A 14310-nucleotide genomic window follows, 5' to 3' on the forward strand; every position below is an offset into this window, starting at 1 on the left:
TACATTTAAATACTTACTTTAATTATAACATTTTCTAGTATGAAAAAATAACAATGGATATTTAAAAAATTTTTAAAAGAAGGTGGCTTACTGATGTGGAATTGAGTCAAGAGGCAGAAGCACTGTGACTGATACAGTAAGGAAAAAGAGATTCAATTTGCATATAAGAGTTAGTGAATTAACTGGACAGGTGCAGTTTTATTTTTTTAATATAAATTTATTTATTTTAATTGGAGGCTAATTACTTTACAATATTGTAGTGGTTTTGCTATACATTGACATGGATCTGCCATGGGTGTACATGTGTTCCCCATCCTGAACCCCTCTCCCACCTCCCTCCCCATCCCATCCCTCTGGGTCATCCCAGTGCACCAGCCCTGAGCACCCTGTCTCATGCATCGAACCTGGACTGGTGATCCAGACAGGTGCAGTTTTAATCGGTACCATCTTATAGAAAACCTCGAACAGACTCTCTCTCCAACCCAGTACTTGGTTGGGTAGGATAATGGATATTATTCATTTCACCTGTCTCGTTTGTTTTTAAATGTGACTACTAGATAATTCAAACTTACATTTGTGGCTCACTTTATATTTCTATCACATAGCACTGATCTACACCTACCTTGTGTAATAATAATTTTTAAATTTCTTCTTTATTTTTAATTGGAGGCTAACTGCTTTACAAAGTTTTATTGGTTTCTGCCACACAACAGTGCAAATCAGCCCTAAGTGTATATATATATACATCCCCTCCCTTTGGAGCCTCCCTCCCCCTCCCCACCGTCCCACCCCTCTAGGTGGTCACAGAGCTCCAGGCTGGGCTCCCTGTGTTTTGCTGCAACCTCCCACTGGCTCTCCAGTTTACATATGCTAGTGTATACACGTCAATGCTACTCTCTCCATTCAACCAACCCTCTCCTTCCCCTGTTCTGTCTGCAAGTTTGTTCTCTACATCTGTGTCTCTATTCCCGCCCTGCAAATAGGTTCATTAGTACCATTTTCCTAGATTCCATATATGTGTGTTAATATAGGATACTTGTTTTACTCTTTTTTGACTTACTTGACTCTGTGTAAGAGACTCTGGGTTCATTCACCTCAATTCAACTGACACATCCATTCCTTTTTGTGGTTAATAATAATTATAATAGCTACTGTTGAGCATATATCTTATTGTGTCAGACATTGTTCTAAATACTTCACGTGAATAATTATCTCAGATATCTCTTTTAAATCTCATCAAGAAAATTATTTATCTTCTTGGTGACTTCATTTCCCCCATTTTTTTTAAGAAAAGAAAGAAAAACACAGTATGGGTCTATGACAAAAGAACGAGCACCCTGGAATGTGTAAAGGCAAAGCTTATCCCTGAAAATAATTCACTTAATTATTCAGAAGAAACATTCAGGGAACCATTGGGCATCCTCAATATTTGATGGAAGAATAGCATTCTAAGTACGAGGAGAAAAATGATTAGCATAACACCAAGAAATCCTTTGAGATGAAAGATTTTGGCTTAAATATTCTGTATTCAGAACATCAAGGCCAAGGCTAATTTTCTACAATCACCCTTTTCCTCCTTCCCAAATAGAAAGAGATTTGACTTTTAAAATGCTTATGTGTATTTAAGAGGGCTTACCAAATCTAATATTAATATAAGAAGGTTTACCAAATATTTAAATAATATTCTTTTCACTACTGTTTGGTTTCAACTATCACTCCTTCCCCAAAACAGTATCCTCCAGCAAGAGTCCTTCTAAAAGAAATGAAGCATCTGCAGAGATCATGAAAAATTTAATATTAACACCTCGAGAGACCATAGAAAATAGAAAAAACTGATTAGCTTAAAAAAAAAAAAACTCTTTACTTTTTAATAAAATGTATACAGCAAGAAATTTATTATTTGATTTATTTCTGTTTCAGCAACCTCAGGACTTTTTGGTTGTAAAAATGAAATATGGATTTGGGATAGTTGGCATTAATTTTATTTGTCGCTATCAACCTCTTTTTCCCTCCAGTCGTTATTGTTTAAGTTGCCTGCCTGATCTGATAAACTTGTTTCCTAAACCCAGCAAGCATGTGGGAACAGGCAGAATGTTCCACTGCAGTGCTGAAAATTATGCTTCTTTCCTACAAAAGAAAAAGATCAACTTTCGTAGAGAGTATAAGGCCTTTAGCAATCACATCTATTTCCCCCTTTCATTTTATTTTGTATATTATTAAATCAAATCTAAGCACTGAAAAGGCCATTTTAAAACAGTGTAAACATACCATGTACTTTCACTTTTTGTGTGTTCCAATCTTTTAGCAGTTGTAATCACAGTATGTATATCATTTTATGTTCTGCTCTCCTCTTAATCTTCCAAATTCTACACAATCATCATATTATTTTATTAAATTTATATTCTTCCATCATATTGATACATTATAACTTATTCAATGTCCCTACTATTTGGTTATTGTTGTGCTCAAGTCGCGAAATCTCCCAATGACCACCAGGGAGCCGATATCCAATGAAAAAGCAATAGAGTTTTTATTACCAAGCTCGAGCTGGGGCTCCCACCGTTACCCACACAGCGGCTAAGGAGAGGAGCTCCGAAATCTGGGTTACATTGCTTATACAGGGTATTCTCCAGCGAAAAAATTTGCAAAACGGGAGTTTCCGGGTTGGGAGACGTCTAATTGGTTACCTTCTGTGGAAGGGTTAGGTGTTGGGTTCTGATTAATTTGAATTTCCCGGGCAGGTCATAAGTCCTGAACTTAAAAGTCAGGAGATCCTGATCTGAGATCTGATTGGCTTGCAGGTGGTGGGGTGAGGTCAGAGGATTTCCAAAGACTTTCTCCTCAGAACTCTAAAATGGAGTCTTTTTTTTTTTTTTTGACAAAATGGAGTAGCTTAGGCTCTTCAGTTATTAAGGTTTTTTTTTTATGATATAACTACAATCTTTTTAATTAGCTTTGTAGATTTTGTTCTTCTTTTGACCTATTTATTCCTTGTGATACCAATACCTGGATAATTATGAATATTTCCTGTTGTCCTCCAAATTTACAAGGATATCCAATTCTCAGCCAGCCAAAACATATTCATTTGCTATATTTATTATTTAATGTTTAGGTATAATACTGAGCCTTATCATAGGTTTAACTTCTTTGAATAAACACTGAATTGTCTCTTTTTCTACTTATATGCCTTTTTGTGAATTATCTGCTTGCATTTTTTGCCCATTTTAGGGATCCTGATGCTTTACTAACACATTTCTAGGAATTATGCACATATTATAGAACTTAATCTTTTATACCCAGAATTTATTAGTATGCATTTTTCCAATTTCATATTTTCCTTTTAGTAGAGTCAAACTTTGGGAGAAAATTTTTAAATCATACCTATCCATCTTTTCCTTTGTATTCCTCCCCATTCTTATTACCTCAATGGTTAGAAAAGTTCTTTTTTTATGAAAATATTGATAACTGTTGAGCTGGAGCATGAATAGGTACATGAGGTTTCCTTTTACTATTCTGCCACTTTGGGTGTATGTTAGGAAAAGTTTATAATAAAAAAAAATTTTTTTTAAGTAGCTCTTTCCCACTGCTAGAATAATCACTTTATTTTATTTCTGCCAGTTTTTCTCCCACCCCTTCCATGTTCCAGTTGAGGAAACTCTTGCCCGGGAGGTTAAAGCAACTCTTACTACATGTCTCATCTTGCGTCTCACCCATTAAACTTAGCCACAACATCTTCTGTTTTGGGCCTGGGGAAAACAGCCAATGACAAGGCTATTTGGAAAGAGCTAGAATTCAGTCTAAGAAACTTTGGCTGGAAGATCCTAAATAGCTGGTGTTTTATTCCTGCAAGCTCGCTCCAACCCTGCCCCACTAATGAGCCATGATAAGACCAGGGGTGTGCTGATAAACTTAACAGCTGGCTCTCCAAGGAAAGAAAACCCTGATTTGTAGCCATTTCTTTGGTGTAAATATTTTCAACATGATTCATTTCAAGTTACTTATGTGGTGTTACTTTTAGAGTTGGTAATGCTAAAGCTGAAACTCCAGTATTTTGGCCACCTCATGCGAAGAGTTGACTCATTGGAAAAGACTCTGATGCTGGGAGGGATTGGGGGCAGGAGGAGAAGGGGACAACAGAGGATGAGATGGCTGTATGGCATCACTGACTCGATGGACGTGAGTCTGAGTGAACTCCGGGAGTTGGTGATGGAGAGGGAGGCCTGGCGTGCTGCGATTCATGGGGTCGCAAAGAGTCGGACACGACTGAGCGACTGAACTGAACTGAACTGAACTGAACTGAATCAGTAGATGATGGTATGCCATTATATAGTATTTCCACCATACAGACACAAGAGACGTAAAGAACTTCAAGAACATATGTAATAGTAAAAGGTGGTAAAATAATTAGAAAGTTACAGGGTGTTTTCAATATAATTTACTGATAAATATTTCTACCTTAATATAATTCATTTAATGGCTATATTTATAATATATTATATTTATAATATACAATGGTTAAATAATGGCTATATTTAACAATTAGTTTGAAAAAACCCTGAGCATTTAACAATCATTTCTGATGGATTTCCCACATGGCTCAGTGGTAAAGAATCCATTTGCCAAAGCATGAGATGCAGGAGACGTGGGTTCGACCTCTGGGTTGGGAAGATCCCCAGGAGGAGGAAATGGCAACCCAGTCTAGTAGTCTTGCCTGGAAAATCCCATGGACAGAGGAGCCTGGCAGGCTACAGTCCATGGAGTTGCAGAGTTGGACATTACTGAGTGACTGAGCATGCACTCTGATGGGTTGATAGAACAATGCCCCAAGACACCACTGGGAGAACAGTAACGGAAGCAGGATTTTTTTCAAAAAACTGTGGTTAAAAAAAATGACAAAACTTAACATTTTAATACTTTTTAATAGTTAAGAGTATCTCTTCCCCATTGCTAGAATATTTGCTTTATTTTATTCCTATTTTCTATGTTTTATTCTATTTATTTCATTTTAAAATTCAGTGGCATTGATTACATTTACAATGTTGTACAACCATTACCACTATCCATTCCCAGAACTTCTCCATCGTCCCACATAGAAACTTTCTATGCATTAAATAATAACTCATCATTTCTCCCTTACCCTAGACTCTGTAAACCATCATTCTGTTTTCTGTCTCTATGAATTTGAATTTTATCCTATATAGGTGGAATGATATATTTGTTCTTTTGTGTCTGGATTATTTCATTTGGCATAATGTTCTCAAAGTTCAACTATGTTTGAGTACCTATCAGAAATTCACTCTTTCTTAAGGTAAAAGCAGGGTTTTAAGACCAATATTTAAGGCCACCATGAATGCTCAGCCTGGAGGGAGAGTGTGTGGGTGTTGCTCCATCTTCTCACCTCTGAGGTATAAGCCTTCCTCAGATTCACCAACATAGAGAAAATCCATGAATCAAGTCCACCCAAAGCATGGCCCCAGTGAGGAGGTCACAGGCAGCTTTAATAGGGAGCACAAAAGAATCTGAAAAAGGTAGAAGATCCCGTGTGCATGATTAAAATTCCCCTATGTTTATATTTCCATTATATCCAGACCAGTATTTCAACCTAAAAGAAGTTTATACAACTAAGTGGTTGTGAAAGTGGTTCCATGATCAGGAACATCACCATCAACTGGGAATTTGTTAAAAGTGTAAATTCGTAGGCCCAACCTCAGACCTACAGAATCCAAAACTTGGGAGGTGGAGTTAAGAGGCTCCCCGACATGATTCTGATGCATTCTCAGATTTGATAACCACTGCTCTAGAGTAATGATTCTAGATTCCAACTACAGATACCTAAAAGGTTCCCAAACCACCCCTGGGCGTTTTGTAAGTGTAGGTTCTCATTCATGATCCTTCACCAACAGTAAGTTAATGGGGGACTTCCCTGGTGGTCCAGAGGTTAAGACTTTGCCTTCCAATGCAGGGGGTATGTGTTCCATCCCTGGTGGGGAAGCTAAGAGCCCAAATGCCTCTGGGCCAAAAACCAAAAACATAAGTAATAATGTTAACAAAATTCAATAAAGACTTTAAAAAATGGTCCATATTTTTTAAAATCTTTAAAAAAGAATAAAGTAATAGGGAAAAATGAGCAAAATTTTATTAATAGAAGGGGGAGTCATAACATTAACATCTTTTAATATGTTATACACATGCATGTATAAATAGTTATGCATAAATATGACTCAGGATATATGTCTGCCAAAGATTATTTGAGTAGTAGAGTTCTCAAAACCATCCAGTGCAAGCACACCTCACTCCTGGAAGGCCTGATCTGTTAATTTACAAGATCTGTGAAACTCCAGATTCCAGTCTTCTCCCACGTTTGAGTGTTGGCCTAGGCTGTAAGGCACGCATTCAGTTCAGGAGATAGCAGGCTGCGAATCCACAACAAGGGCAGAGCTCCAGTCCTTGCTTCAAGATCTAACCCCACCTGTGGGAGCCAGTTTATTCTGGCATCAAGCTGAGGTAGACTACTGTGCAAGATTTCTGCCAGGATTAGCAATCAATCTCTATTACACCCTCCTTCCTCATTGAGAGAGCCTTCATGAGTTGAGGGACTGAGTTTGGTAAACCAGGAAAGTGGGACTCTCCTAGAAAGAAAGAATGACTGGTCCAAGGCAAGCCCATTCCAACCACCACAGTGGTTTATGAATAGCCATGTGACACACTTTGGAGGTTGAGAAGTAAAGGCAAGCCTGTCTAGAGGCTTGGAGAAAGAGCAGTCCCCATGCTAAAATGACTGAGTCAGCCTACCAACTTCCCCTTTTGGCCTTGGATGAAGGCACGACTTGGGCTTCCCTGGTAGCTCAGCTGGTAAAGAATCCACCTTCCATGCAGGAGACCCCAGTTCAATTCCTGGCTTGGGAAGTTCCCCTGGAGAAAGGATAGGTTACCCACTCCAGTATTCTTGGCTTCCCTGGTGGCTCAGACAGTAAAGAATCCGCCTGCAATGAGGGAGATCTGGATTTGATCCCTGGGTTGGGTAGATTCAATGGAGGAGGGCATGGCAACCCACTCTAGTATTCTCGCCTGAGAATCCCATGAAGAGAGGACCCTGGCGGGCTGCAGTTCATGGGGTCGCAAAGAGTCAGACATGACTAAGCAGCTAAGCACAGAAGGCATGACTCAGTGTCCGGAGCTATGGCTTCAAAAGGATCCTAATTAGTACAGAGGGTAAGGCAGCTGGCATGGTATCTTGGGAAAAGCTCTTAAACTTTAGTGGGCACAAAAATCCCCTGGAGAGTGTTTAGAAATACAGATCTGGGGGATGTCAGACTCTAGAGCTTGAGTCAGTAAATCTTGGGTGGGGCTCAGAGACCTTACTCAATTAAGTTTCAGCATGCAGTCCTGGTTATTCTCACACCCAGCTCTGAGCCCTGACTCTCAAATAGGTGGTCTCTGCATGAGACCCCCTGTTTCAAAACTGCCACTTGCTGTGTGTGCAGGCACTCATCGTCTTCACTTAAACATTCATTTGAGGGCTTCCTTGGTGGCTCAGTGGTAAAGAATCCGCCTGCCAATGCAGGAGACCCGGATTCAATCCCAGATCTAGGAAGATCCCACATGCTAAGGAACAATGAAGACCATGCACCACACTACTAAACCTGTGCTCTCGAGCCTGAGAGCCGACCTGCTGAGTCCACATGCCTCAACTACTGAAGCCCGCAGGCCCTAGAGCCCGTCTCTGCTTCAAGAGAACCCACCACAATGAGAACCCCATGCTTCCCAACTAGAGAGTAGCCCCACTCTTTGCAACTAGAGAAACGCCCACACAGCAACCAAGACCCAGAACAGCCAAAAATAACAAATAAATAAATGTAACAAAAGTTTATTTTGCTTCTATCAGGTACTAGGCATTGTGAAAGAAACAAAGATGAAGATGATTTTTGCTCTCAAGAAGCATGAAAGCCAGTAAGAGAAACAAAACTAGTATGTAACCAACCCAATGGCAAAGCAGCTCTCGGCAGCTATTAACGTTAGAACTTCAAGGAAGGGAGAGACTACAGACTAAGTAATCCCACCTCACTCCCCCCACCCAAGAGAGGCAAAGAGATTTCATTTGATTAAGGCTCAGATAGGATTTTAACAGCAAAGAGTCCATAGGCAGACAGTAAAAATGAGTCTTCTGCTCTGATTATGACTGATATGACTTATTTGGAAAACAGAATATTTGACCTTTGAGCAATACAGGTTTGAACTTCCCCAGGACAACTTATACCTGAGTTTTTTTTCACTAAATGCTGCTGCACCACTACACCATCCACAGGTGGTTGAATCTGCAGATGTAGATCCCAAGATATCCAGGAACAAAGGATAAGGCAGTAGGGAAGTGGGAAGTGTAAAATGATACGTGGATTTTTCAGCTGCGCAGGAAATGCATTAAGGGTCAAATGCATTAAGTTCGGAGTTTGGCTGGTTTAAGGATATGATGGGAGCGGAGACAAAGAATGGAACAGTCATTTTTAAAAATGGGTCATTTGAACCTCCCTGGCTATCCAGTGCTTAGAACTCTGTGCTTCCAGTGCCGAGGGTGCAGGTTCAACCCATGATAGGGGAACTCCAATTACAAATGCTGTGCAGTGTGGTAAAAAAGAAAAAGAAACTTTTTCAGCAAGTGGATCATTCTGTAGGGCTCAGAGGTTGGAATAAATTTTCTAGGCCATGAAAAATCACACATTCACTCAGCACAGACCTTTGGTGAGCACTCACTGGGCAATGGGCCAGAGGAATGGGGCTCTGTGGTCCTGATCTCAGAGGAGCTCAAAGCTGAGAGGAGGGCACAAGTCGGTATTCAAGAAAAAATAAAGCGTGGTGGGGGAATCACAGGGAGACAAGGGCACACAGAGGAGGACCGTCACCCAGATTACATCCAAGACAAACCTTGAAGAGTTGGCCTGGTGTAGGACAGCGAAGCTGGGAGTCTTGTTTCTCCAAGGCTGAATCTCTGCCTTGATTTCCTTCCTGGTACCCAGAGTTTCCTTTTTATTTAAAAATATCTATCACAAAACTGGTGGCTTCCCAGGTGGCGCCAGTGGTAAAGAACCCACCTGCCAATGCAGGAGGCATAGGAGATGCAGGTTCGATCCCTGAGTTGGGAAGATCCTCTGGAGGAGGGCATGGCAACCCACTCCAGTATTCTTGCCTAGAGAATCCCACGGACAGAGGAGCCTTGTGGGCTACAGTCTACAAAGAGCTGGACAGGACTGAAGCGATGTAGAATGCATGCACACTAGCATGATCATATAACAGTGCTAAACATAGAAGCAGATGCAGAAGAAAACAGGAATTTATGACTGAGGCCAGCAACTCATACTATGGGATCCCTGGAATCTCTAAGACCTAACTCCCAATAATTGGTCCTATCTCCCAGGGGCCCACAGAATGACATTAATTTCTGAGGGTCCTCAAGCTCTGGCCTCTGGCCTAGCCCCGCTCTGGCTGAATGGCACTCCTCCATGTCTGTGCATAAGCCCTTCTTCTCCTATTCCCACCTCCAAGATCATTCTCATTCTCCTTCCAAGAAGCCTTCTCTGACCACCCATGATGGGGTTAGGCGCACCTCCTCAGTTCTATGGCAGGCTATGCACAGTGCATTGAAGTGCATTCACTTCTCATGCAGTCCTATGAGTTTTTAATTGTTGATATGCTAGTTTATCTCCCTAAGGATGGGGTCTGGGTATTTTACCCTTGAATATATAGCATCTGTCACATTGTATAATAAATATATGAACCTTTATCCATTTGGTGGGGGCCACTGACATTCTGCCCACCAACTGAAGGCCCTTCCATGCGCATGTCCAACCATATCTTTCAGATAAATACCTAGTATTCAAATGGATGGAACACAAGTTAATGGATTTTAAAATTTTGAGAAACACTGCCAAATTTCAGGGCAATTCTTAACACAGTGTCTAGGCATTTGGCTGATCTCAAGCATCTTGAACATTTAAGACAAATTCTTCAAAGGTGGTGGTTCAGGTTCCCACGGCAAAGCTCTCTGTCCAGTTCAAACATAACTGAACAAGTTACTCCCAATAAAACCAACACAACAGGCAGATTCCTGGGTCCCACCCTGTCATACTGCATCAGAATGCTGGGGGCAAAAATCTGTATGCTGTGCAAGCTTCCAGGGGGATGCACCCAAAGTTTGGAGACAATGGCTTTGGAAGTCATCTTAGTTTAACCTTCTCCCCTTCCCAGCTCCATCAGAAAGGGGCTGTGGGGCTTCTGCCCAGATATCTCTGGTGACAGAACTCCTGCCAATTCCAAACCCATCCAGCCTGTGGGTTTCAAAAGTCATTTCCTTAAATGCAACCAGAACCTGCCATCCAAAACACTCCTGCCCAGCTCTTCCCAGGGCCACAAAGAGTGAGCTGACTCCCTTATTCAAAAGCCAAGCCCCTCCTGAATCCAGGGCCATTAACCTGTATTCCCACACTACTGCCAGCTCCAGTTCTTCCCACCATAGTTTACACATCAGCTTGACCAGAAGAAAGATGAAAAGGAAAAGAAAAACATTTGGTCAAGATTAGTTTATAAACCAGGAAGCCACAAATCCAAATGCCAAATCACTCTGAACCAAGCACTGACAGGGCCACAGTAAGGCAGGGAGGCTAAGGGAACAGGCTTTAGTATCCATTGTGTGTGTGTGTGTGTGTGTGTGTGTGCACGCACACACATGCATGCTCAGTTGTGTCCAACTCTTTGCAACCGTATGGACGGTTGCCCACCAGGCACCTCTGTCCATGGGATTTTTTCAAGCCAGAATACTAGAGTGGGTTGCCATTGCCTCCTCCAGGGGATCTTCCGGACCCAGGGATTGAACCCAAGTCTCTTGTGTCTCCTGTATTAGCAGGTGGATTCTTTACCACTGTGCCATCTGGGAAGCCAGTATCCAGCAGCTGGATTTAAATCTTTTTGCAAGGAGTCCAACCCTTGTACCACCACTTGGAACCTTGGGATCTCTTCTGTAAAACAAGCTTAATAATCCTGCCTCAGGTTGAAAAAGAAAAAGATTGAATGAGGGGACTTCCTTAATGGTCCACTGGTTAAGAATTTCAAATGCAGGGGCCCAGGTTTGATGCCTGGTCGGCGAAGTAAGATCCCACGTGCTGCAGGGCAACTAAACCTGCGTCTTGCAACTACTGAGCCCGAGCACCACAACAAAAGGTCACGCATGTTGTGATGAAGATCCCACATGCCACAACTAGCATGCTATTCAAAGTCCTTCCAGGGAAGACACTGCAGCATCTACCAAACTGCCTCCATAAGTAGCCCTCATTGCAGTGAAAGCAAATGCCTAAAGGTTACGTCTGGGCCAACCCACAGCCCAAAGTCCAAACAAACATTTTAGAAGTTTCTTCTTTTATATAAAGAAAGTATTTAAATTCTGAATCCTGCCACAAAATATACCTGCAATTGTTTTATTATAAAAAGCACTGTTATCCTCAAATATCTGGATAAAATTGGACAACCAAGGAAAAGCCTCCTCTCCTTTATTCTGAATCATCAGGTACTCCTTGGCACAACATCTATTACTCGAGTGCCTGCCCTCACCTCCATCTCCCTTGGAGAAGAGCAGCCTTAGTCTACCAGCAGATGAGCAAGGACTGGGAAAACAGATGAGCTGCAGATATAAGAAGAGAAATGGGCCACAAGCTACAGTTTGAAGTGATCAGGTGGTCATCACCCTTTCGGCATCCCCTTCAGACACTCAGGGCTGGCCTGCTTGGACCTGACTACATATGTTACTCTCTAAAAAGCTTTCAGACAAAAAAATATCCTTAACCAAATGCAAGCATATCTAGGAGGGAAATTCACAGCATTTTTGACCCAGTAGTTGTGTGTATGTCTGTCTGTGTTTGCACTCAGGTGTGTATCCCCAAAGCAAAAGAAATCTGATCTAAGCTGAGGGAGGCAGCCTGGCCTTGACCAGAAAGGACTCTGGAATGTTAGCTGGTCCTCGCCGGCTATGGCGACCCATTTCCTCATTCCTGCCCACTTCCTCTGTTGCTTGCTCTTCCACCTCTGTCATCTGAGAATTCCATGGCGACTAAAGAGCTAGAGCTTCCCTATCAACAGAATTACTTGCAATATAAGGAGGAGACGGAGGGTTCTAGAATTGATGGGCAATGGGATGCATCATTTTAGACGAGGAGGGGGGGATCCTATTCATTCTTCCCACTGTCACCTGAAGAGAGGCAGATACTCACTTTTCCTGAAAGCTGTGGGTTACTCGGGTCTCACACGCTCCCAACAGCTTACAGAAGACTTTCATCAATTTGGGAAGCACTTACAGTTGGGCAGATTGTTGAAAAGCAATAACCTCTTTGGTTCCAGAGTCTCCAGCTGGTCAAAGCCACGACCACAGAGTAAGACTGGGCCATTAGCAGGCTCAGTTCATGGATCTCACAGTAATAACAGATTCCCATGTGCCAGGCATTGTACTGAAGGCATTAGGTCCACAAGGAGAGAAAGAGTAAGAGACCAGGAGAAAGGAGTATTTCTTAAAAGGAGTAACTGCTACTGCTACTGCTAAGTCGCTTCAGTCGTGTCCGACTCTGTGCGACCCCATAGACAGCAGCCCACCAGGCTCCCCCGTCCCTGGGATTCTCCAGGGAAGAACACTGGAGTGGGTTGCCATTTTCTTCTCCAATGCATGAAAGTGAAAAGTGAAAGTGAAGTTGCTCAGTCGTGACTCTTAGCGACCCCATGGACTGTAGCCCACCAGGCTCCTCCGTCCATGGGATTTTCCAGGCAAGAGTACTGGAGTGGGGTGCCATTGCCTTCTCCATAAAAGCAGTAACGAAAGAATTAAAAAAGCAAAACGTGGGTGTTAGAGTCAGTTCCAGGGAATATTACTCAATCCTTTCTTTGTAACGCCTAAATCCAGCACAGCGCTTGGCACATGAACTCGATAAATAACTGCAGTGACCTCTGACATTCTAAGCTCCACACACTGCTCCGGAGGTCCTTCTGCAAAGGGCGGGTGGATACGGGCGGTGTCTGCCTCCCGCTTGCCCACCCGGAGCGAGTCCCGGCCGGCTCCACCCTGTGCCAGAGCCGGCACCTCCGGGCCACCCCCGCGAGGCCCTCCCGAGCTGCTGTACCCCCTTCTGGAGCCCAGGACCACCGGCCCGGGGCCCCCTTACCCCAGAGGCCGAGATGGGACGGCGCCCGTTCTCTGCTGCCACGGAGATCACACCCAGACAGGGCCGGGCAGCGGGTCTTATCCCGGACGGACCCGCCCCGCTTCGGGGTGGAGACTGATCCCAAGTTCCTGGTTGTCCCTCTGCCCACGGGACCGGAAAGTCGTCCGCGGGCGAAGCTCACCTGGAGTTCGGGGAGCGGGGGAAGACGCTCCCGGCCTCGTCCCCCGCCGGGATCCCAGATCGCCGGCCCCGCCCGGGTTCCCGCGAGTCGGAGCAGTGGGACTCTCAGATCGCGGGTGCCCGGGCGCCGCTGCACTCGAGGAGGCCCGCGCCCAGGGCCTCTCCTGTCCGCGCCCTGCTCCCACCGCGGCCGGGATTGCCGCTCAGAGTCAAAGCTTCCTCCCCGGGACACTGCACTTTCTCACGGCGAAGTGGAAAGTGGAACGGCACATTTACATTCTCGCGAAGCTCCCAGTCGTTCCACTTCTCCCTTGAGAAAAACCGAGTTCCCTTTCTTGGGGAAACTTTTGGGAATGGGAGTTTGGAGCAGTTCTAGAGCTTTCTCTCTTTACCTGCAAATTACCTGGATTCCCTGCTGGTCTGTAGCTCCCAGGTTCGGCCTTGAAGCCGAGCTCCCTACCCCTTGTTATACAGTCTTGTATGTTAGTATTTGCCTCTCCTACAGGACTCGAGTCTCTGGAAGATACTGACTGGGTCTACGTGGTCATTGCACACACACCCAGTACCATGCTGGTTCATGGCAGGTACTCAGTGAATGCTTGCAAAATGAACGCATTGGGTATATAAGTAAATTCGGACTTTATTTAACAGAAGGTAGGAAGCTTTGGAGAGTGTGTTTTATATCCAACAGATCAAGTGACTGTTAGCACACTTAAAGCTGTAGAGGTAACGATAAATTATTTCCTTAAGATGCAGCTAAAGAGGGTGACAATATGGTTAAAAGCACGGGTTTTGGAACCAGACTGATTTGGATTCCACCTCCTTTTTTCTGCTTGATACTCTGAAGTTTCTGAACTTCAGTTTATGAACTAACATGGAAGAATCTAAATTAACAAGACAAACAGTGGGAAAAGAATGAAAAAAGGTTAATTCATTTTCT

General features: G+C 43.4%; 1 protein-coding gene across 2 annotated transcripts in view; it reads right to left on the reverse strand.

Annotated features, from left to right (window-relative positions):
• ANXA4 (annexin A4) overlaps positions 1-13283 on the reverse strand; it is a 76919-nt gene extending 63636 nt beyond the window's left edge. The window contains exons 1-2 of one of the 2 annotated variants that reach the window (XM_068983522.1): positions 13191-13229; positions 12252-12485 (exon numbers count right to left, since the gene is read on the reverse strand). The gene's annotated coding sequence lies outside the window, so the exon portion shown is untranslated. Of the gene's footprint in view, positions 1-12251; positions 12486-13190 lie in introns of both variants that reach the window. The other variant, XM_068983513.1, reaches the window with a different exon arrangement.
• Between the last annotated feature and the right edge of the window lie 1027 nt (positions 13284-14310).

This window comes from Capricornis sumatraensis, chromosome 1, assembly GCF_032405125.1.
Source record: "Capricornis sumatraensis isolate serow.1 chromosome 1, serow.2, whole genome shotgun sequence".
NCBI classification, from domain to species: Eukaryota; Metazoa; Chordata; class Mammalia; order Artiodactyla; family Bovidae; genus Capricornis; species Capricornis sumatraensis.